At 45.1% G+C, this 22,459-nt stretch overlaps 1 pseudogene; it reads left to right on the top strand.

Moving 5' to 3' along the window:
• The window catches only part of LOC112411827 (potassium-transporting ATPase alpha chain 2 pseudogene), a 44,755-nt pseudogene extending 39,949 nt beyond the window's left edge, over nucleotides 1-4,806 (top strand).
• The last annotated feature ends 17,653 nt before the right edge of the window (nucleotides 4,807-22,459 follow it).

Below are 22,459 nucleotides of genomic sequence, written 5' to 3'. Positions count from 1 at the left end.
TAGTTGGGAGTCTGCCTACCGATGCAGGGGACACGGGTTCGTTCCCCGGTCCGGGAAGATCCCACATCCCGCGGAGCAGCTGGGCCTGTGAGCCATGGCCGCTGAGCCTGCACGTCCGGAGCCTGTGCTCTGCAACGGGAGAGGCCACAAGAGTGAGAGGCCTGCTAGAAAAAGACAAATACCGTATGCTAACACATATATATGGAATCTAAGAAGAAAAAAAAATGTCATGAAGAATCTAGGAGTAAGACAGGAATAAAGACACAGACCTACTAGAGAATGGACTTGAGGATATGGGGAGGGGGAAAGGTAAGCTGTGACAAAGTGAGAGAGTGGCATGGACATATATACACTGCCAAACGTAAAATAGATAGCTAGTGGGAAGTAGCCGCATAGCACAGGGAGATCAGCTCGGTGCTTTGTCACCACCTAGAGTAGGGGCATAGGGAAGGTGGGAGGGAGAGAGATGCAAGAGGGAAGAGATATGGGAACATATGTTTATGTATAACTGATTCACTTTGTTATAAAGCAGAAACTAACACACCATTGTAAAGCAATTATACCCCAATAAAGATGTTTTAAAAAAAAAGCAGAAACTGACACACCATTGTAAAGCAATTATACTCCAATAAAGATGTTTTTAAAAAAAGTGTATTTAGCATCTCCTGTGTGTTCTAGGTGTGCAGGATAATGAGATGAAGGGAACATGTTCCTTCCTTCAAAGAGCTCCATAAAGGGTGATGCATATATTTGTTTCTCTTGAGAAGGTGGCTGAAAGACCACCATATGAACCTTCCAGACTCAATAACTACCAAAAATGTCATCGTGAGCTAGAATGAGCACTCTATCTGCAGGGACGAAGATGCTGCTGCTGGTGGCTAACCATCTCTGGGTTAGTAAGTTATGGTAAATCAGACAAATGTTTTTCCTCCTCCACAATTTCTCATGTGTCATAGGCAGTTAATAGTTGACAAACAGAATGAAATAGAGCTACAGAATCTACAGTCCCTACAAGACATTACTTTTTTATTATGATCATGTATTGTAATATTAACATTAATAACTAAATTTGAGTGCTTACTAAGTACAAGGAATAGTTCTAAGTGCTCTATGTGCATTATCTCATTTAATTCTAACCCCAAGAGGTAAATATTGCCTTTCCCCTATTTTCATCCTGACTTTACAGATGCAGAAACTGAGGCTCAGATTGACTTGTGTACCTCATTCCCTGCAAAGATTTCCAGAGGCTTCAGCTGAGAAATGCTGACCTGGTTCAAGCTCCTCTCTTTATGAAGCACATTCATCCAGGCTCTATCTCTTCTAGTCAGAGGCTAATATTACTTTGTCAAGAGATGGCCAAAACCCACAGGTCACAAATTATGAAATCATTTAGTCATTCAACAAATATCTATTTTGAATCCCCATGTGTTGAGAATACAATGGTAAACAAACACAGGCTCTGCTCTCAGGAGGATTTCAACCTGGTAGAGTAGATTTTTAAACGAGCAGAAATAAGATAGAAAACTATGAGCAGGCACTGAACCCACTGGGCTTCAGCAGCACAGGGTCCAGTCTGAGACTGGCCCTTCAGGTCTCCCACCTCAAACTACTGCAGCTGGACCCCTTAGTTCCAGGCCCTTAGTACAGCTCACACCCTGGAACTGTGCCCTTCTGTGACCAACTTCATTCCACAAGCACCCATGTCATCAGCATCGTGGGCAAAACAACACCAAAAACTTACTCTGTGAAGCTCAGTGGAACTAAAGACATAGAGAAAACACCCAGTGGGGATGGCCAGGAGAAGTACCAGATCCCGAAGTACAACTGCTAGGAACTCATAAAGAATCACTAGAAAGAGGAACGCAAGAAAGAATTCACGTAGAAGATCAGAAATTGAGCAATAAGGAATTGGAAGAGAACTATGGTCCAAATGAGATACAGTGCTGTCCAGCATGAGAGCTGAAGAGCTCTTGGTTCAGGACAGCCCCAGTACACTCAGGCCTTTCAAAGAAACATGAGGGATTGTCAGATTTCTCAGTAGGTGCTGTGGGGCTTCCCCATCCTTCTATGGACGGGAGCTGTCCTATGCTGGCTTGCATTTGGAATCGAGTACTTCAATGGTAAGTGTGCCTGCTTAGACAGTGTGTATTTGGGTTCTGTGCTTGCTCTGGTTGGGGTGATATTTGCTTATTTCCAATAAGTGAAAAGCACTAGCATAATGTTAAGATTCAGTAAATTATTCCTCTCCAAGTTTTTGTCATCTGGGATGCAAGGGAGAGTACAATCCCTGAAGAGTAGCTAATGGTCCGGAACATGGTGGAGATTAAGGGTGGAGACCAAATTCCTAGGGAGATCAGGTGGCTGGCTTCTCAGTGAGCTAAAACAGATCATTTATCTCTCACTAGGAGGTCTGAGCCCCACTCCGGTTCCCGTGACTTTACTCATGGCAATCGCCTTGAAACAAAGAACACTGGCTTCTCTTCTACAACTTATTTTAAAGGTGTGGCAACTGGCACAATCACCGACACAGGCAATGACACCATCATTGGACAGATTGCCTCAATGGCTTCAGGAATTGGCAATAGGAAGACAGCCATTGCCACTGAGATTGAGCACTTTGTTTGTATTGTGTCAGAAGTGGCCACTTCACCGGCATCCTTTTCTTTATTATCACAGTGTCCATGAAGTATGTCCTGGACTCCACCACCTTCCTCATTGGTGTCACTGTGGCCCATGCACCTGAGGACCTCCTGGTGATTGCCACTGTCACTCCATTAATGACAGAAAAACAGGTAGCCAAGAACTGCCTGGAGATGAACCTGGAAGCAGTGAAGACCTCAGTTCCGCCTCTATCATTTGCTCTGACAAGATCGACCCTCAGACTCACAACAGAACCCATGTGCGGTGTGACAAGCAGATCTATGTGGCTGACACATGACGAACAGAAAAACCAACTCCTTGCCTGAAGCTCTGGAATCTGGGCCTCCTTATTCAAGATAATAACACTGTATAACCAAGTTGAGTTCAAACAAGGACATGAGAAACCATCATGGAGAAAGTTGTGGTTGGAGGTCATTTTCAGAGGTCATTTTGGGGGATGTGATAGAAATTAGGAAATGAGACTGCAAAGTGCCTAGAATCCCTTTTGATTCTACCAACAAATTTCAGCCCCCGTACATGAGATGGATGACCCCAGTGACAGATGCTGCCTCACGATGATGAAGGGACCCCTGAGAAGACCCTAGAGAAGTGCAGCACCATCATTATCGATGTCCTAGAGCAGCCTCGGGTCAAGGGCACAGCTAAGGCCTTCCACACCATGTACATGGAGTTAGGGGTTCTGGAGGAGCCACATTCTGGGTTTCTGTCACCTCTTCCTGCCAGCAATCAAGTTCCCAGAAGCCTACTCATTTGACAGATGTCATGACCTTTCCCACCTCCAGTTTCTGATTTGTGGGCTCTTGTCAAGGACTGATCCCTTTCGGTCCACTGTGCCTGAGGTACTTACCAAATACCAGAGGGCTGGGGTCAAGGTTGTTATGGTCACAAGTGATCATCCCTTCACAGCCAACACTATTGCCAGGTATCATTCCAGCCAACAGTGAGATAGATGGTGGAAGACATTGAAAAAGCCTCAACCCTGCTATGGAGCAAGTACACAAATAGGGTAAAGCCACTGTGATGTCCAGTATGGAGCTGAAGGACATAAATCAAGAGCACCTTGGATGAGCTCTTAACCAAGTACTTGGAAACCGCCTTTGCTCAGACATCCCTCCAGCAGAAGCCAATCACTGATGTGGGCTGTCAGAGACAGATGCACTTGTTCCCGTGACAGAGGATGGACTTAACGCTTCTCCAGCTCTAAAGAATGCAGTTGTTGGGATTGCCATGAGGGTAGCAGGTTCTAATGGATCCAAAAATGCAGGCCACACAGTCTTACTGGATGACAGTGATGTCTTTGCATCTCTAACCACAGGGTAGAGGAAGGCCACCTAATCTTTGACAACCTAAAGAAGATTATTGCTTATACTCTGACCCAGAACATTGCCAAGCTTTGCATTTTTTTTGATCTACACTGTTGTCGGGCTTTCCCTGATCATTGGCATCATTACTATCTTGTTCATCAATCTGGGCACAGACTTAACTCCCTTCTGGCTCTACCCTATGGGAAAGCTGAAAGTGTCATTTTGAACCAGAAACCCCACCATAAGGAAATGGACAGATTGGTGAACAAGTCACTTGCCATGTAGTCCTGCCAACACACTGGCCTCATGCAAGCCCAGGAGCTTTCGTTGTCTATGTCACCATGTATGCACAGAGGAGATTTAGGCCCAGCACTCTCATTAACCTCTGGAGCAATGGAGGAATAACAGCATGAATGACAGGGGCGATTGCTATGGACAAGAATGGACGAGGTATCAGAGGAAATACCTATAATGTACAGGCTACACAGCTGCTCTCACTGGCATCATGAACTACCAAATAGCATATCTGATCATGAAGAAGACCTGGAGCAATTTCATCTTCCAACAAGGTCTTTCCAGAAATAAAGCCATCTGGCTAGGGATTGCCTCACAGCTTATCATAGCAGTAATTCTCTCCTATGGCACTGGAAGCGTCACAGCCCTAGATTTCACCAGGCTCCTGGCTCAGGATTGGTTTGTAGATATATCACATCCATATCTTCTGCTTTGGATGTATAATGAGGTGTGAAAACTTTTTATCAGACTTTACTGTGGAACCTGTTGGGATAATATATCACTAACACCATCTTTTTGCCCAAGTGTCCCCACTTCACATCGGTGATGATCTTCAGTTCTCTTGTGTAATAATGACATCATCCAAATTTATACCAGAGAAAGACAAAAACTATACGAAAGGCACTCAATTGATGTTTTGTACTTTACAGCTGAGATTTGACTATTTATGTATAAATTTTATCTCTATCTCCGGTTTTTAAATATGTAAATTTCAAGGTGATGATGTAGAGAAGAAACACTTATTTGTATATACATAGATTTCCAAGATATTAAGTAAGCTTGTGTAACCCAGATATCTGCTGGGGTCTCCGTGATTTTAAGCTCTAGGTAGGATTTCTCATACCTCTATTGTACATCCTGTTGAAGATCAATGCCTTTCTCAAGATGTCTATGAGTTCCTGGGGAAACTGTCCACTTTGCTCAAAAATCCAACTCAAGGTTTGCAGGAAATGGAGAAGGGGGTAAGGTTACATCATGAGAACATGGACATGCCCCACTTTGACTCTCAGATGTTGCCACAGCATGCTTTCCCTGCCATGTCACCCCTCACCCCCAACTCTCAGCATCTCACTGGCCCATCCATTTTTGCCTCACCTCTTCTCCTCCCTCCCAGATGGCCCTTCACCGCTACTACTGGAATGCCAGTTGGACTTCTTCCAATTCCTGTTCCAAATCCAAACTCCAAGTCCACTTTGCGTATCCTAACTCAAGGGGCTGTACTGAACAAAAGGGTCTTTCATTCACCAGGAAGCCATATTGGTTTGAAATAGTAATATCTATTTCTTGTTAAACATTTGCAAAGCACTTTCCAGCACCAACGTTACGCCAATCATGTTTCATGCTTTCAACTTAGGTTTATTCATGTGTGGAACAACATCTATGTTGACAGGCCCAGAGAGACCTCATTTTAAAGTAAAAGGGAGATCAGCTCATTGCTTTGTGACCGCCTGGAGGGGTGGGATAGGGAGGGTGGGAGGGAGGGAGATGCAAGAGGGAAGAGATATGGAAACGTATGTATATGTATAACTGATTCACTTTGTTATAAAGCAGAAACTAACCCACCATTGTAAAGCAATTATACTCCAATAAAGATGTAAAAAATAAAATAAAATAAAATAAAGAATAAAGTAAAAGACATTTTAGAAAACAAACAAACTAAGATAGAAAGTATTAAGTGACATAAGAAAGGTCCAGGAATCAGATTATCTGTAAGTGACTTTTTTTTTAATATATAGTGAACTTTTTTTTTTAATATATTTATGGCTGCATTGGTTCTTCGTTGCTGTGTGCAGGCTTTCTCTAGTTGCAGCGAGCGGGGGCTACTCTTCCTTACGGTACGTGGGCTTCTCATTGCAGTGGCTTCTCTTGTTGCAGAGCACGGGCTCTAGGCATGCGGGCTTCAGTAGTTGTGGCACATGGGCTTAGTCGCTCCGCAGCATGTGGGATCTTCCCAGACCAGGGCTCGAACCCGTGTCCCCTGCATTGGCAGGCAGATTCTTAACCACTGCACCACCAGGGAAATCCCTGTAAGAGACTTCTAATGTCCCTTCTCAATCCTAATTTTCCGTGATTCTAGGTCATGTACCATGATGTCCAGTCAGGGACATAGAAGAGGCTTCAAGGAGCAGGTGCCTCGGGGCTGGACTTAAAGAAGAGACAGTGTCAAGATAAAAGAGACAATGTTTTAAGGGAAGTTTAACAGATCCCATTTTCCTTTGAATGAATCAGAAAGCTTTGCAAGAAATCAATATTGAGACTTTGAAGTTTCTGAGACAGTCTCAATTATCTTTTACTCCTTATTACTTGCAAAATTAGAAGGTTTTACTTCCTATCTTTCCATCCTTCTTTCTTTTAAACAACATTGATTGAGGGCCTTTTATGTTTCAGGCAGTGTGCTAGGCACTGGAAATGCAAAGGTGGAGCCACCAGAGGAAGGAGTTCAAGTTCAATGGGTAAAAGAAACAAAGAAACAAATGTAACTCAGGTTCAGACTGATAGTTCCTGCATCCCTGCCACAGTCTCTGGCCTCTACCCCTCGAGTTTAGGCACAATATTCAACCCTTCTCTAGTCTACTCATCACTAAGTCCATAATGTGAGTTTAATAACTTACTTATACATTAAACCTTCCAGGAGTTAGGAGCACCCTCCAGGTCTCTTCCGTATCCTGGCTTCTCTCTCACCTCTTTCTACTCTTTTCTCTCCTCTCTCCCCTCCCAGGAACAACAGAAATCCCCCCCACTTGTCCTACACTCACGAGTTCCGAAGGCCTCTTTTGTTACTTGACCATACCCTTGGGTGTCACCCTGCACCCACAGTGACTCAAAAAATTTCTTCCAAATAAACACAGGGCCCTCTCCAGGAGAGAATTTTGAAGAGGGAGGAAAGGGGGTCTCCATCTGTGCTCAGACAACATTGCTGTGCTCAGAATGGGGTCGGTCTTGTCCAATAAAGACAGAAGAGGCAGCCTGGGTGGTAAAGACTAAGAGGAATTCTGATCCATAAAGTGTATTTCTAATTCTCAGTGAGACCATTCCAGAAATGTAGTGAGTTGGCCCCTGGACTCACCAATGTTTGGGTTATATTTCAACCTTGATTGAGCACCAGAATTGCACACACAGTGCCAACTCCCAGGTGCTTTGAGGAGGGCTGGGTACACTACGCCTCTCTGTTTTAGATTTTGGGTCTTTTCCCCACGTGTCTGGGGTGTTTCTTCCATTAAAACCAGGACTTTTCCTCCTTCTAAGCCTCTACCCCAAATCCAGCCTAAGCTGATACTCCTAGGAGATGCTAAATTCACTTTGGGGCCAAAAAGTAAAAATAATTTATTCAAAAACATGCCAATAACTCCATGGAAAACTTTCAGGGGTAGTATCATTTCACTCCAGATTCTCTGATGGGAAGGAAATTTTTTGCTCAGTAATGACATGGCAAGGACAGGTTGTTCCTGCATAGGAAGCAAAGGTGGGTCCAGGGCTGTCCCTCTTCCGGGGCTGCTGGTGTGGGTGCCTCTGCTTGTCCTTTGCTGAGCCACCTCTCCCTCTCTTTTTTTCTATTTTCTTCTCTCCTCCAGGGTCCACGTCTTAGTTCAGGGCTCCAGATGAAGTCTTCTCAACAGACATGGCCTTCTTGCTAAGCCAGCCTGGATAGAAGAGTCCAGAAAAACATGACCATTGTCTTCAAGTAGCTGAAGCCCTGTCACCAGAAGAGGCATTAGATTTGCTCAGCTCAGCAGAAGAGGAGAAGAATGGGGACAATATACAGAAGATGCTAGAGGCAAAAACATCTTCACTATAATAAAAAAAAAAAAGGTTTTAGCCAAAATTAGAATTGAACTATCGCAAACGTCTGAAGTTAGGTATACTCCTCCAAGCCCAAAATTTATTTACAACGCTAATTTGCATAGAGTGTTAGAATATTCTGGGGAAAGAACTTGAACCGTAGAAAAACTTGGTGTTCAGACATAGAAAAGGGCATGCTGAATTTGGGGTGTGCGTGAAGCACATGCCAAGAGAAGCTAAATTTGAAAGGAAGAAGCAAAGGAGAATCTGCAACGAGGGTAGAAAAACCCGGGAGTGCTGGACATCGCCCCGGGGTCTGGGCATTAAGGGTGAGAGTGGAGGTACTGGGAATAGCATGGTGGTGGCCTTGCTTTAATCTGCCTCAGTCCCAGGCACCCTGGTGACATGTGTATAAAGAGCAAAGTGTCTTGTGTAAACATTAAAAAAGCCATGAGATTTAAGGACACAAGCAATTCTTCAGAGAGAACTGCAAAGGAGTAGACAACCAAGAAAAAGAAACCATTTCCATCTTGGCAGGAAAAAAAAAATTACAATAAAGAAGCTTGGGGCTTCCCTGGTGGCGCAGTTGTTGAGAGTCCGCCTGCCGATGCAGGGGACGCGGGTTCGTGCCCCGGTCCGGGAAGATCCCACATGCCGCGGAGCGGCTGGGCCCGTGAGCCATGGCCGCTGAGCCTGCGCATCCGGAGCCTGTGCTCCGCAGCGGGAGAGGCCACAACAGTGAGAGGCCCGCGTACTGCAAAAAAAAAAAGAAGCTTGGAGCACAGGGAGCACATCAGCAGCCTGGGGTGGAAAGGCCTTGACACAGACTTCAGACCAAATGCAGCTTCAGAGATAGAGCCCCGGACAGAGCTGCTGGAACATCAGAATTATTGGCCCATAAGAGAGTAGTGGCCAGGTTTTGCAGCAGCTGCATAGATTCAGGCCCTCGTGGACGGGAACCCTTGTAGATTTCCAGAGCAGGGGTCTTCTCATTACCATTCTCACCATGAGGACCAAGCTTTTGCAGCCACACAGATGGAGGCCATCCAGTGATTCAATTTTGTATCTGTATCTTTTTTTAATATTTTCCTTAAGTCAGACTTAAAATTTAGCTTTTTAAGATGTACAATTTAATAAATGTTCACAAGTGCATAAAGTTGTAAAATCACCTGCACAATCAAGATACAGAGCATTTCCATCACCCCGAAACATCCCCTCGTGCCTCTTTGAAGTCAGTACCTCGCTTGCATCCCCAGCCCCTGACAACCACCAATCTCTTTTGTCCCAGTATATGTATACGTTGTTTGTTGTCTCTTCCAGGATGTCATATAAATGAAATCATAGCATATGTAGCCTTTGAGTGTGATTTCTTTCCCTTAGGTAAGGCTCTTGGGATTTATTCATGACATTGTACCTATCGGTCCTATGTTCTTTTTTTCTTGCTATGCTAGTACTATCCCAGGTACGGGCACACCACAGTTTGTTTATCCATCCGCCAATCGGCGGACTACTGTTGTTGATGTTTCATTGTTTCCAGTTTTTGATGATGAAGAATGAAGCATTCGCATACAACTTTTAGTGTGGACACACGTTGTCGTTGGGGAAATACCTAAGAGTGGGACCACTGGGCCCTATGGTAAGCATATATTTAACTTTATAAGAAATGGTCAACCTGTATTCCAAAGTGGCTAGACCATTTGGCATTCCCAAAGGGTCCCAAAGTGTTTGACTCTTATGGTGGCCTCATTTGCACCTAAAGGAACTCAGGCTGAGAATACTGAAGTTCTACTTCTATTGACCAGAAGTCAGAATGTCCAGAAGCAGAATTCACAGTCCCTGAAAATGTGAATTCCCTTTCACTGTGTGTTTTGGGCAGGAGCTGGGCGATGGCTTGTCAGGGATGCAGTAAGGGCTCGGCCCTCTGACTTTCCAGATCTCTCCCTATTCCGGAATCTGTGATCCTATGAATAGGAGCATCACCCTGGCCAGCATTCGAAGACATCACCCACCCACATTTCTTACACTTGGCTCACTAGACAAACACGTGTCTTGATGTTTGACGTCTTTATCAGTTTGACTGACGTGTTTCCCTGAGTTGATATTTTTCATGCAATCGATTGGATCTCTTGGCAGTTTTTGCAAAGAGGGAATGAATTAATGGACCACCCACATCTTGCTTTATTCTGTTGACCTGTTTGGGACCGTAGATATTTCACTCAAAATCTCTGTGCTCTAGCTTCTCCATCTGAGGCTAACAGCACCCAGCACGCAGAATCCCACAGATCACACCAAGCACAGGGATAACTGAGCAGTGATGTTGGTATTCATGACTAGAAAGACCACTTCTACTCTGTCCTCTTTGCTGTGGGTTCCGGAACCCATCAGACCTGAATTTGGATTCTGACTCTGTTCCTAGCTGTGTGACCCTGGGTAAGTCGCTTAACCTCTCTGAATCTCGGTCCAGTAAAATGGACGTCCACTCTCCGCAGAGGGTTAGAGTTAATGTACATAAAGCACTTTGCAGGCCTGGTGTGGAGTCCACCCTCTGGGGAGCATTATTTTTGTTTTGACTGTCCTTGAAACTTCTCTCCCTGTCACCACTACTTAAGGGGACTGTGGTCATCTCAGGCTAGTACAATGGGGAGACTGGGGCCGTGAGGTAGCACGAATCGTAAAGCAGAAGGCAGGGTTGGGAGTGGGGAAAGAGGCAGACAGGGCTGGACAGGGGAGGGTCCAACGTGCTGACCAATCAGCAAGCGTTGAAGATTTTGTCCCTCGTGGTGAAGTTGGCCCCAGGTTCCAAATCTGTAACCATGTCCTATCACTGTCTCTGAGCTCCTGGCTCAGGACATCTTTCTGGTTAACGGCTTTACATTTCTTCCCAGGGCTCCTTGACTCCTCCCAACCATATGGGGCCTTTGGGAGATTTCCCCCAAATTCTCTGGGGACACCAGAACCACTGGTGGTGGCTAAAAGGGCAGCTGCGCAGTTCTAAAATGTTCTTACAACCCTGAGATATAAGTGAATCTGACCGAGCCCTGCTGACCAGTCTTCATCAGAGAAATCAGAAACCTTTAATACCTGTAAATTTTGTTTTTAAAGACAATTCCCTAGGCCAGGCCTCCATCATCTCCGAGAACACAGGAAAGACCGAGTGAACATGTCCCTCACCTTGAGAAATATCTGTAAACAGTCCTCTAAACGAACACAGCCAATTTCTCACCTCCCATCTCCACCCCCGGTTCCTCCCTTGGCATCCCTCTGTCCAACCACCTCTACCTTTCTGAGGTTTGGAAGACAAATTAATCCATTTCCTCTCCCAGCCAAGCGGTAGACCAGGACAATGGATTCCAGCCAAGAGCTGTACACTGCAGAAGCCAAGAGCTGGGTGAGCAGTGGACGTCTCTCTTCCCTGATCCTGACCTGTCCTGGATCTGGGGGAAGATGGAGATCGTGAGTCTGCCCAGAGCACCATGAGGAAAAGCACTCCTGACTTGGAGTGAAAATATGTCCACCTGGATCCCAGTCTCAACATTTCTGAGTCATGTAACTTTGGGCAAGTGACAACTTCTTCTAGACTCTTTGTTCAGACCCTTCGTCTATAAAATGAGGGTAATGACAACTCCCTCGCAAGAGTGTTTGGGGATTAGAGATTATATGTATAAAGCGTCTGGTGCATAGTAGGTGCTTAATAAACCATAGATCCTCCTGTTGTTATTGTCTTTCTTCTTGTGGTAAGAATTAAACAAGACAATCCATTTGAAATTCTAGCACCAATTTCACCAGATTCTCAGATGTACACCTGGAAGGAAGGGTAAGGGCTGGGCTCTCTCTCCTGTCTCTATTGCCTGAAGAGGGGCAGAAACATTCTTTGCTTCTCATCAGCTCTGTCCTTGGAGGGCAGCCTCAAAGTGATGGACGAGTTAGAACTGAAATCGTTTGAATGTCACTTTTCAGCTACTTGACTTTAGAAACATCTTATTCAGGGGGAAGTTAAGGTAGCTGGCTGAGTTTTCATAACCATTATTAATTCTGGGTTACAGACATCATTTTTCTGGGCTCTTCACATGTTCCCTCACCCTCCCACACCCACCCCAAACTGTAGAAAATCAGGAGTTGGCCCTGGACACCGTGTTCTGCGTCTGCTTGCAATCCACAGGCAATACCTGTTTGTGGGACAAACAGAGGAATCCGGTTTCCAAGGCTGTCAATCTGGAAGCCAATCCACTTGCTAAAATGATTGGAAATGGCGTCTCAACAACCTGTAGCTAAGCACAAAGGCCTCGGCCTCCAGAGAAGCTCTCACATTACAAAACTTGACAGAAACCACTTGCATGGAGGCTTGGACAGACAAGGGCCAGGTCACTTTGTTCCTGCTGCAGAAATCTGGATGGGAGACAGACTTGTGTCCAGATCCCAGCCTCAGATACCACCCCAGGCAGCAGACTGGCCCAGCAGAACTGGCTGCTTTTCCTGAATCAGCCACCTCCCTCTTCCCCAACTCCCCACTGCATCTCTGCTTCCAATCACCACATTAGAAATCCAGCTCAGCTCCCCGTCGGGTCACCAGGAGTCGGCCCCATTAGAACAGCATGCTTTGAGTGCAAAATAGGGGGAAAGGGCAAGATGGTAGCAAGAGCTTAGATGGATCTCAGGGAATGCCATCTCCCTCTGCCCCATGTTCTAGGGTCAGGATCCTAAGAACCCAGGTCCTTGGAGACTCCCTGATGGTCTCAAGATGGACGAGGAGGGACAGACCATAGCAGAATGCAGGGGGACACTTGAAAGGAGACTCAGATATGGGAGTCACTGAAGTGGACATGCTTTCAGACCACTGAGGATGCCTTTTAGACCAAACCATCACAAACAAAAAAACAAAACTGGAAGGAGCCCGCTGATGAGAGTGTTGACCCTCTGAAATCAGACACGCCTGACACACACTCCACCACATCATTCCCAGGAACACGATCCAATACATCTGCTGATGAAGGCAGTTTGAGTTGGGATTCTGTCACTTGCAAACACGAAAGCTCCAGCTATACTCCAAGTCACTTTCCAAAGTCACAGTGTGAGTTAGAAAAATCTAGCCTGTTAACTGAGCAACCCTAGGCCTGTCTGATCCAAAGTCATGACTTATTTTTTCTGTTTTCCATATTGCCTTCCATGTCCGTCTTTCCCAACGCCAAGTTCATCAGCTCCTCCATCGGGGCAGGGGGAAGAAAAATTAAGTTCAAGTATTTTGTTTAATAACCAGCTGCCAAGAATTGCTCTAGTGTTGGGACTATAATGAGAGGACCACATCAAAAGACATAGGTGGGGCTTCCCTGGTGGCACAGTGGTTGAGAGTCCGCCTGCCGATGCAGGGGACACGGGTTCGTGCCCCGGTCCAGGAGGATCCCACATGCCGCAGAGCAGCTGGGCCCGTGAGCCATGGCCGCTGAGCCTGCGCGTCCGGAGCCTGTGCTCCGCAACGGGAGAGGCCACAACAGCGAGAGGCCCGCGTACCACAAAAAAAAAAAAAAAAAAAAAAAGACACAGGTAAATACGGAACAGGTTTGTGAACAGAACGGATGGAAGGAGGAGAGGAAGGAGGAAGAAGTGGAAGTGGGATCAGTTATGAATGTTCTCTCCTCCGCAGAGCCAGGAGAGTTGAGGGTACTACCTTCCAAAAATTGCATCCATTGAATTTTTTCCAGAGTAATTTTCCTCAGGTTTCTACTTTGGCAGATACAGTACATGTATGCCCTTTTATTGACCCTGTTCAAGTTCTACAAGATAAAGGACAGAGGGACTTCCCTGGTGGTCCAGTTGTTAAGACTCCGTGCTTCCACTCCAGGGGGCCCACTGAGCCTACACGTCCGAAGACTGTGCTCCGCAACGGGAGAGGCCACAACAGCGAGAGGCCCGCGTACCACAAAAAAAAAAAAAAAAAAAAAAAAGTAACTACTGTTCCATGCCTACCGCTCTCCCAGATCTGATGAGAGAGCAGACTAAACAGAGGTCTGAAAAGCTAACAGCCCCACATAAATGCAAGATGGTATTATTCAAGGAGGTGGAGCTGATATATCTCTTTGGTTGAATCATCTTTTTACTATAGTCTGGGTGGAATCTGGGACTGAATGGTACATGGCTGATTTCTATAAATCCTTGTTTGATTAGTAGCGGTGACAAGTTAAGATTAGCCTATCTCTGTTACATAAACCCTCTCAACAACCAGGAAAACCCCAGGGATCCTAAAACTCACAGCTCAAAATACCTAGACTCTCCAAAGCCCACCTTACAATTGGGGCATAGGATAGAATCAGGGATTCCAGTGACAAGTCATCCCAGCGGGACACCTGGAAGGAAGGAAGAAAAGGGTTATGATATATTCTCATTTGGGAATGCAAGTTTCTGTTCTTGAAAAGATTAACATCTTCAAGAATATACCAGTCCAGGTTCTTGGTTACAAATTATAGAAATGGGCTAAAGGTGATTCTGCTTGTTTCATCCTCAGGAAAGAAGTTAATGGAACAACATTGGGTAACTCAAAGAATCAACAGGAAGGACAGATAATTCCGCTCTTCAGGGAGAATAGCCAAGTTTATGCCTCAGAAACCATCTGCTTAAGGTGCCATTCTTACTGTCACTTGTCCTGGGACACCACCACCATTGCACTATCACTACCACTAGACCCTGGATTCTGGGAGTCACCACCACCAGAACGAGTTCTACACTGTCCCTGCTTCTTTCTGTCAAGCTTCTTGGACGTTAGTCCTCCAGTGGGAGCACTGAACATTGCAGAACCTCCAGGGTCACAGGGGAATAGGGTTCTGATTCTTTGAGCTTCCTATGGGGGGACAAGAGCCACGCTTCATACTTAAGACTCACACAGTGGTAAATTCTCCTAGCAGAGGAGAGGGTTGGGATGAAAAGCAGCCAGGGTGGTAACTAGTGTTCCCTCCCCGTGTGCCTTCTTGTTAATCACTCTACATCTCTGCAAAGCTACAACCAAACCAGTCGTGCCAGGACCACCTCTTTCCTTCTGAAAAACAAATTCTCCAGGAGAGAAAATTCCACTGGATACTGATTGCCATGTCTCATGATTTTCTTCCTGGTGTCTTATTCTGTTCTCTTCTGCAGATGGAGACTACAAGTAAGGAACACACCACCAGCAGCAATCCTTCACTGGGGTCCATCCAATCTCCTCTCGCAATTTAGAGGACCACTGCTCAGTTGGGTCCATGCCACCCAACCCCCAGTTGTATCTTATGCTATCCTGTTAGCTTACCCTAATCCTTCAAATTTCTCACCCCAACCTCTCAGCTTGCTGTCCCATCCTGTTCTTCTCCTGCACATAGCCAAGCCCTAAATGAAACCCAGAATTTAACAAGTGCTCTGATAATGATTCACGCATTGGTGTGAGGCCAGGATTGCAGGGGAGCAGGGTCCGGTCTCACGCCAGCCCAGAAACCCCACACCAGTGTATCTTCCTGTTTTTAACAAAATCGCTCTGCGTTCTCTAGAGAACATGCCTACCCAAGCCAGAAACCAAATGCTCCATCCTTTAGGCCTTTAGTCTTTACTCTTCAAGACTTTCTTGACTGTCAGGAAGATTCCAGATCTCAGAACAGAAGTGTCTCACACCTCCAGGCTCTGCATGCTAACTCATTTCTCATGGACAAATTAAGTTCCTCTGGAAAAGGGAACTAAGCTACAGGTACCCTAAACTCAGTTCCAAAAGCCCTCCAGGAGCAAGGCTCAGAGAAAGCCAAGAAAAGTGGAGACAGGGTGGCAGGGCTGGGAGGACGGGAAATGAGCTTCTGCCCTTGGGTCAGTTCCCAAGAGTGATTCCTTCCAGGCAGACTGTTTGGGATGGGTACCACTGCCTCCCTGCTGGGGTTTCAATGTTTCCTCTCCAAAGCTGCAGCTGGAAAGGACAGTCATGGAAAAATGAAAACAGGACTAAGAATCCCTCTTCAGCTTTCCTTCAGCCCAAATGAAATAGAAATGCCATAAACGAAAAACAGCGGAAAACAGTATCATTGGCAAATTAGTAAATTCAGCACAAGATTACTCAATAATATTGCTGAAGAACTAATGGTTTGTGTTTTACATTCCTAGAATCCTGGGAAGCAAATCTATTCTAAAGAGAAAGAAAGATAGAGACTTCGGGATTCTGATGGAAATGTCAGCTGGACACTATTTAAGTCTGTGTTAATGGTAATGATTCTATTTAAAATATTGTGATTTCTTTATTAAAGAAGCAATATATGTTTATTGTAGGAAAAAAATAGTCAAAATTCAATTGAACAGAAAAGTTTCCTTTAAATTAAATCCCGCTTAATTTCCTCTCCCACAAAATCCGCATAACTTACAGATTTTTTCTATGCACTTATTAGTACTTTGTTTATATAAAAATTATACATATTTTGTAGTCTCTTCTCTTCTCAGTTTTAACAATAGCATCCAATCCAGACCATCATTCTAATTGGCTATGTAGTGTACTATCATATGGCTATTCTATAATCTAGTCAACAAATCCCTATTATTGAATATTTACTGTGTTTCCAATTTTTGGTATTTATAAACAACACTATAATAAGCTCCCCATCTTGCAGATACAACTATGTGGATTTGCCTGGTCACTTCTTCAGAATACATTCCTAGATGCAAAATCATCATGTAAGAGTTTATTAATTTTTGATACATATGCCAAATTGCCTTCTAGTACGGTTGGAGCAAACTACATTTCCACCAGTTCATGAGTGCCTGCCCCCCACACTCTCAATATCATGAGTATTGTCATTCCTTTCCTTATTTCTTAACTATACCCGTTTACTGTTTTCATTTGCTTTGATAAGAGTATTATGAGAATTCCTTTTCTTTTGGTTTCACTTGCAACATAGATCAACCTTAATCACTGTCAGTTAGTAGAAAAAAGAGAGTAGGAAGGAAACAAGGTAGAGGCCACTCAGGCAAATGAGCAAGAATTAGAAGTAACATGGAAAGACCGAAAATCCCCCCAAGGGAAGAAAAGGAGGTATCGAAAGATGCCTTTGGTTCAGACAGTTTTCTGTGCCTTGGCCAGGTAGCACGTGGGACCGAGAGCTCTTTCAGTGTCATCCAAAGTGGCAGGAGGCCCTGTGCCGGTGATTAGTCTTATAACTCCATTTTAAATTGATGTGTCCAATTCAAGTGATGTGTATATTCAACCTACAGATAATGGGCACTTGAGCAGAGTTGTATTTGCTTGGTCTGCAGAAAAAGACAACCCAAGAAACATGATGAAGATGCTAAGGGGGTGATGGAACTGGGCTGCATCCTCACCAAATACAGGACCCCAGCCCTTCCGTTGATTAGAACTCTCTTAATGACACAACTAGAGCTCTCAGCCCCAAAATACTAAAGACTTGTTGGAACCCAGGTGAAAGAAACGACGCCATCTTTGAAGTGCTTCTCCTATGCTTACGATTTCCTTTCTTTTACATTTCACATTCATCATCTCTTTTAATTCTCACAACAAACTTCTGAGGTAGATTTCATTATTTTTCCCATTCACAGGGAAATAAACTGAAGCCCAGAACACTGTGACGAAGCCAGAATTTGAATGCACGTTCTCTAACTGCAATCTTAAACCCTTTATGCTATCAGCACCTGGTAGGGTTTGCAGTAACACTACTTACCTCTAGTACAGTTGGAGTGAAGTCTCAAACAGGAGTCCAAAGATGGCTAAACTTCCTGTTGCGCCAGATAAGAAAGAAAACAGCAGGGATGTGACAATACCCAAAGTCCCTTTCAAGTTCTGGGCACAAGCGAAGAGTATCTTCCTCCACAGGGGAAGAGACTGCAATGCTTACAGGCTTTCTGAAAAGTGTCAAGAAGTCAATCTCTTGAAATAATAAATGCTGGAGAGAATGTGGAGGAAAGGGAATCCTCCTCCACTCTTGGTGAGCATATAAATTGGTGCAACCACTATGGAAAACTGTATGGAAGTTCCTTAAAAAGCTATAATAGAGTTACCATATGATCGAGCAATCCCACTCCTGGGCATATATCTGGAGAAAACTCTAATCCAAAAAGATACATGCACCCCAATGTTCAGAGTAGCACTATTTAACCTAAATGTCCACTGACAGATGAATGGATAAAGAAGATGTGGTGTATATATACACATATGCAGTGGAATATCACTCAGCCATAAAAAAGAATGAAATAAGGTCATTTGCAGCAACATGGATGGACCTACAGATTATCAAACTAAATGAAGTAAGTCAGGCAGAAAGACAAATATATATCACTTATATGTGGAATCTAAATAAAATGATACAAATGAACTTATTTACGAAACAGAAACGACACAGAAAACAAACTTATGGTTACCAAAGGGGAAAAGGGAGTGAGGGATAAGTTAGGTGTTAGGGATTAACAGATACAAACTACTCTATGTAAAATAGATAAACAACAAGGTCCTACTATATAATATAGGGAACTATATTCAATACCCAGTAATAAACTATAATGGAAAAGAATCTGAAAAATATATATATATGTATGTGTGTGTGTGTATATATATATATATATATGTATGTATGTGTGTATATATATATATGCGCATACATATATAACTGAATCACTGTGCTGTACACCTGAAACTAACACAACGTTGTAAATCAACTATACTTCAGTTCTTTTAAAAAGTCAATATCTTTTAGACAGTTAAATCTAAATGAATAACACCTAATCTGCTTCTCCCTGGAAAAGCCTATCCCAGGCTCACATGGCTTAGAAGGAGTTGCTTAGAAATTGTGAAGATCACTCAGGGACAAAGGATGCTAACGCAAGACACCGATCATTTGGTCTCCTCCTTTCCATAGCAGCTTTTCTCCAGGAGACTGTGAGAAGGTCATGGCCACCAGATGCTGCCGAGGGTAAGAAGGCTGAGCTTTGCCAGAAGCCTACCCCGACCGTGCCACACCCACGGGGCTCTCTGATGATCTCCATGGTGCTCACATCAAGAGCAGCTTCTCAAGTGCTTCGGATTGCCCATTTGCCTGGGCCGCAGGGCTCAGAGGGGGTGTGACATGGAGACACAGATCATCTGGAACTAAGTGTTCGCTGAGGCTAAGTTGAGTCTGGTAGGCTGCTTTGAGGGCTGCTGTCTGAAACATCAAAGCAATGAAAAAATTAAACAAATAAACCATTTTAAGATGTTCTCCGAGGTGGGTGTGCTCTCATAAGCAAAAGCTGGTAGAATTCCAGCATCCCATCCACCTCCCCTTTCACTCCACCCTCCCCATATTTTGCTGAATCCTCTACCGTTAGCCAAAGCCTCTTTTAGCCTAAATTAAACCTTCTACGGATGGAGCTTCAAAGCATTCCATCTTCTGGCCTCCCCCACCTTCTTGAATTTCTTTTAAAGGGCCATAAAACACCACCTCTACCCCTACAAAGACAAATGCCACACAACTTCATTCTCCAGCCTTCCAGCACTTTCTCAAACTATCTCACATGGTGAATTAGCTCTCCAGCTTCCCTCTTCCTAAGATGCTAGAATCCTATTGAATCCCCAGTGCCGGGAGACCTTCTCAGATACCTCCTTTACCCCACACACCCACTCCAAATGCCATCATCAGCATGCACTCAAGCTCACATTCCAGGACAGGTACTGACCACAAGTGTCCCCAAGCCACATCTGCTAATCCACAGATTCACATGTCACGTTGGAAGAACTCAATTACTCTGTGACTAAAATCAAGTTCAAAAATCTGGTCTTCTCCACATTCCATAGATTCTCTCTTCCTCACTCATCAAACTGCCTCATTCCAGCAGATTCTGAGACTCTCTACGTTCTAAGAACTTACAGGTCCTCCTGAGATCTTGGTAACAACTAGATGAGTTAGATATCATTATCCCCATCTTACAGGAGAATAAGTTGAGGTTCAGAAAGATAGGGTGATTTACCCAGATTCACGCAGCTGGCTGGAGCCTGCCTGCAGAGATTAGAACTCAGCTCTAGTCATTACAGCCTGAAACACACAAGACATGCCCAAAATCACACAGGTGTTCACAGGGGTTAGAAAAGAGAAACAAGAGGAAGATCGAGCCCTGAGAAAGGGAGCGGCAGGGATGAGATAAGAAGGTAGCCTTACTGGCAAGCTAAATAGTTGAAGTTTTACATTATAGACATTTAACCATGGCAGTTTTTAAAGCAGAAAAGTAAAACTAGTCAGAAGAAGGAAAAACTTAAGTAGAAAATAATTTCTAAAATCATTCGGTCTAGACCCCTGCCTCCAGAAAAGACTTTCCTTAAGCCACCCAGACTGGGTGGAACCATTTCTCAGAAATCTAAGCCGCACAGTGCATCTGGGGCATGAAACCCCGTGCAAATGCCGTTCAGCCTCACCCAAGTCTCCCTCCTGTGGGCTTGTCTCCGTCTCCGGCTGCCCCAGGACAGCCCAGTGGCAGCGCTGGCTTGGTGGGGGCAGCTCTGGTTGGAAGCACAAAGCTCGGCACTCCCACCTGACTCTCAGCCCTGACACAGCTTATAGGAAAGCTCATGCCTCCCCACGTCAGAACTTAGGTGCAGGATAAATCCCGCAAAACCTCCCACCCAAACCTGCATTTGGACCGAAATCCTGTGCTGTTCCTGTCAAAGGCAGAGCTGGCTGAGCATATTTGCACAGAACTCCCAGGAGCTCAAAGTACCCAGAGGCAGAGATGCTATGGCTGGGAAGCCAGCATCCCCCAGTCTCACCGGCCAAGCCAACACTCTGTTCCCAGGACACCTGTGGTCAACAGGACACTGTGACTGGGAATCAGGAGATCTTGGTTCTTACCCCAGGGCAGTCACCAACTACCTGTGGGTCCTTGAACAAGTCACTGACCTTCGCCAGGTCTCAGCTCCCCTCATCTCAGGATGATGAGGGGAGCTGAGACCCTCCCCACACTGCAGAGCTATCCAAAGAACAATGATATAGAAATCACAACAAGCTTCAGGTCCTTTTATACTTCCTGCTTGGTGGGATACTGGGGATGGGGGAGGAGAGGGAAGATAGGTAGATAAGTAGATAGATAGATAGATAATAAATCGATACACAGACAAATAATAACCCAGATTTCTGGAAACAGTGTAGATAACAGATGTTCTTCCTCAGGTGCCTCTTTAGCACATTCATCCATTTTAAATGGCATCTCGTAATTTCTTGTCCAGAGAATAGGGAAGATAACCCAATCCCAGAGAGACAGTCACAGCCCAGAGTGGTGATTAAGGATGTGTGCTTTGCAGTCCTAACTCTACCTCTGGTGAGCTATATGACCTTGGACTAGTTATTCAACCTCTCTGGACCTCAATTTCTTCATCTGTAAAGAGGAGATGGTAACGGCATCAACTGGTTGACTCTGTCCGCAAGTAATGGCGATGCGTGATGTTATAAAGGAATTCTGACTTGAAGGCTCTGGCCTTCCACTCCTCCTCATACCACACGCCCCAGTTATATCTTATAGGTCTGACCCTGGTTGTGCCTTGGAGAGTTGGCCTCTTTGTCCAATGTCCACCTCTTGGAAAAGAGCAGACCTCCTGAGGCAGCCTTAGAGGTAGCTTTGTGCTGCCTCCAAACTGCTGGGACTGTAAATGGCTGCTGGAGAGACTGAGCAGAAAAAGCAAGACCTCCGGAGGAACATGCTCCTTCCCCAGAATCTCCCGGAGAGCTTCTGAGTGTGCAGCTCCCCTGGGCTCAGTCACTGACCATCATCCGTGTTCACTGCCACCGTTGTCTGTGTCACTTGTCGGCATGAGAGACTCCCTGTGTGGCTTTGTCTGACTCTCCTAAGCCCTGAGAGGCAAAGGTTGCATCCACCGCATGGAAACAACCAGTTGAAATGCAAGAGTTTGGTCAGACTCATAATTTGAACTCACACAGCGACTCCACCCATCACACCCTTCGAGAGTTTTATTCTTCATTTAGATCAGCTAACTTGTAATTGGTCCTACAGCCCAAACATGGAACCACAAACAGTCAAGATCCCAAGCCACCCTAGACACCATCTGATCCAAAACCCTCATTTTCCTGATGGAGAAAGAAAGTCCCGCAGAGGGGAAGTGACTTGCCCAAGATTATACAGTTGACCAGAGAGTAGCATGAGAATCTAGAAGGGTAGAGATATCTTCGCAACTCTCTTTTGGGAGAAAGTACAACCACAAAGAGGGGGAAGGGGTTGGGGGATAAGGATGGTGCTGGTTGAATTTCAGGGGCACCGGGGCAGGGTGGAGTGGGCAGCGGAACAAGGGTTAGAAGACAGCACCCCAACTTGGCTCTGCCTCTTACCAGTTGAGCCCCTCCGTGCTGTCACTGCACCGCTCCCACACCTCTCATAACTGTTGAGGAGCCCATGAGAATGTGTTTTGAAAACCATAAAGCTCTACATATGTACAAGCAAGT

Source organism: Neophocaena asiaeorientalis, unplaced genomic scaffold (assembly GCF_003031525.2).
Source record: "Neophocaena asiaeorientalis asiaeorientalis breed wild unplaced genomic scaffold, Neophocaena_asiaeorientalis_V1.1 scaffold86, whole genome shotgun sequence".
Lineage (NCBI taxonomy): Eukaryota > Metazoa > Chordata > Mammalia > Artiodactyla > Phocoenidae > Neophocaena > Neophocaena asiaeorientalis.
This window is presented reverse-complemented; position numbering and strand designations above follow the sequence as displayed.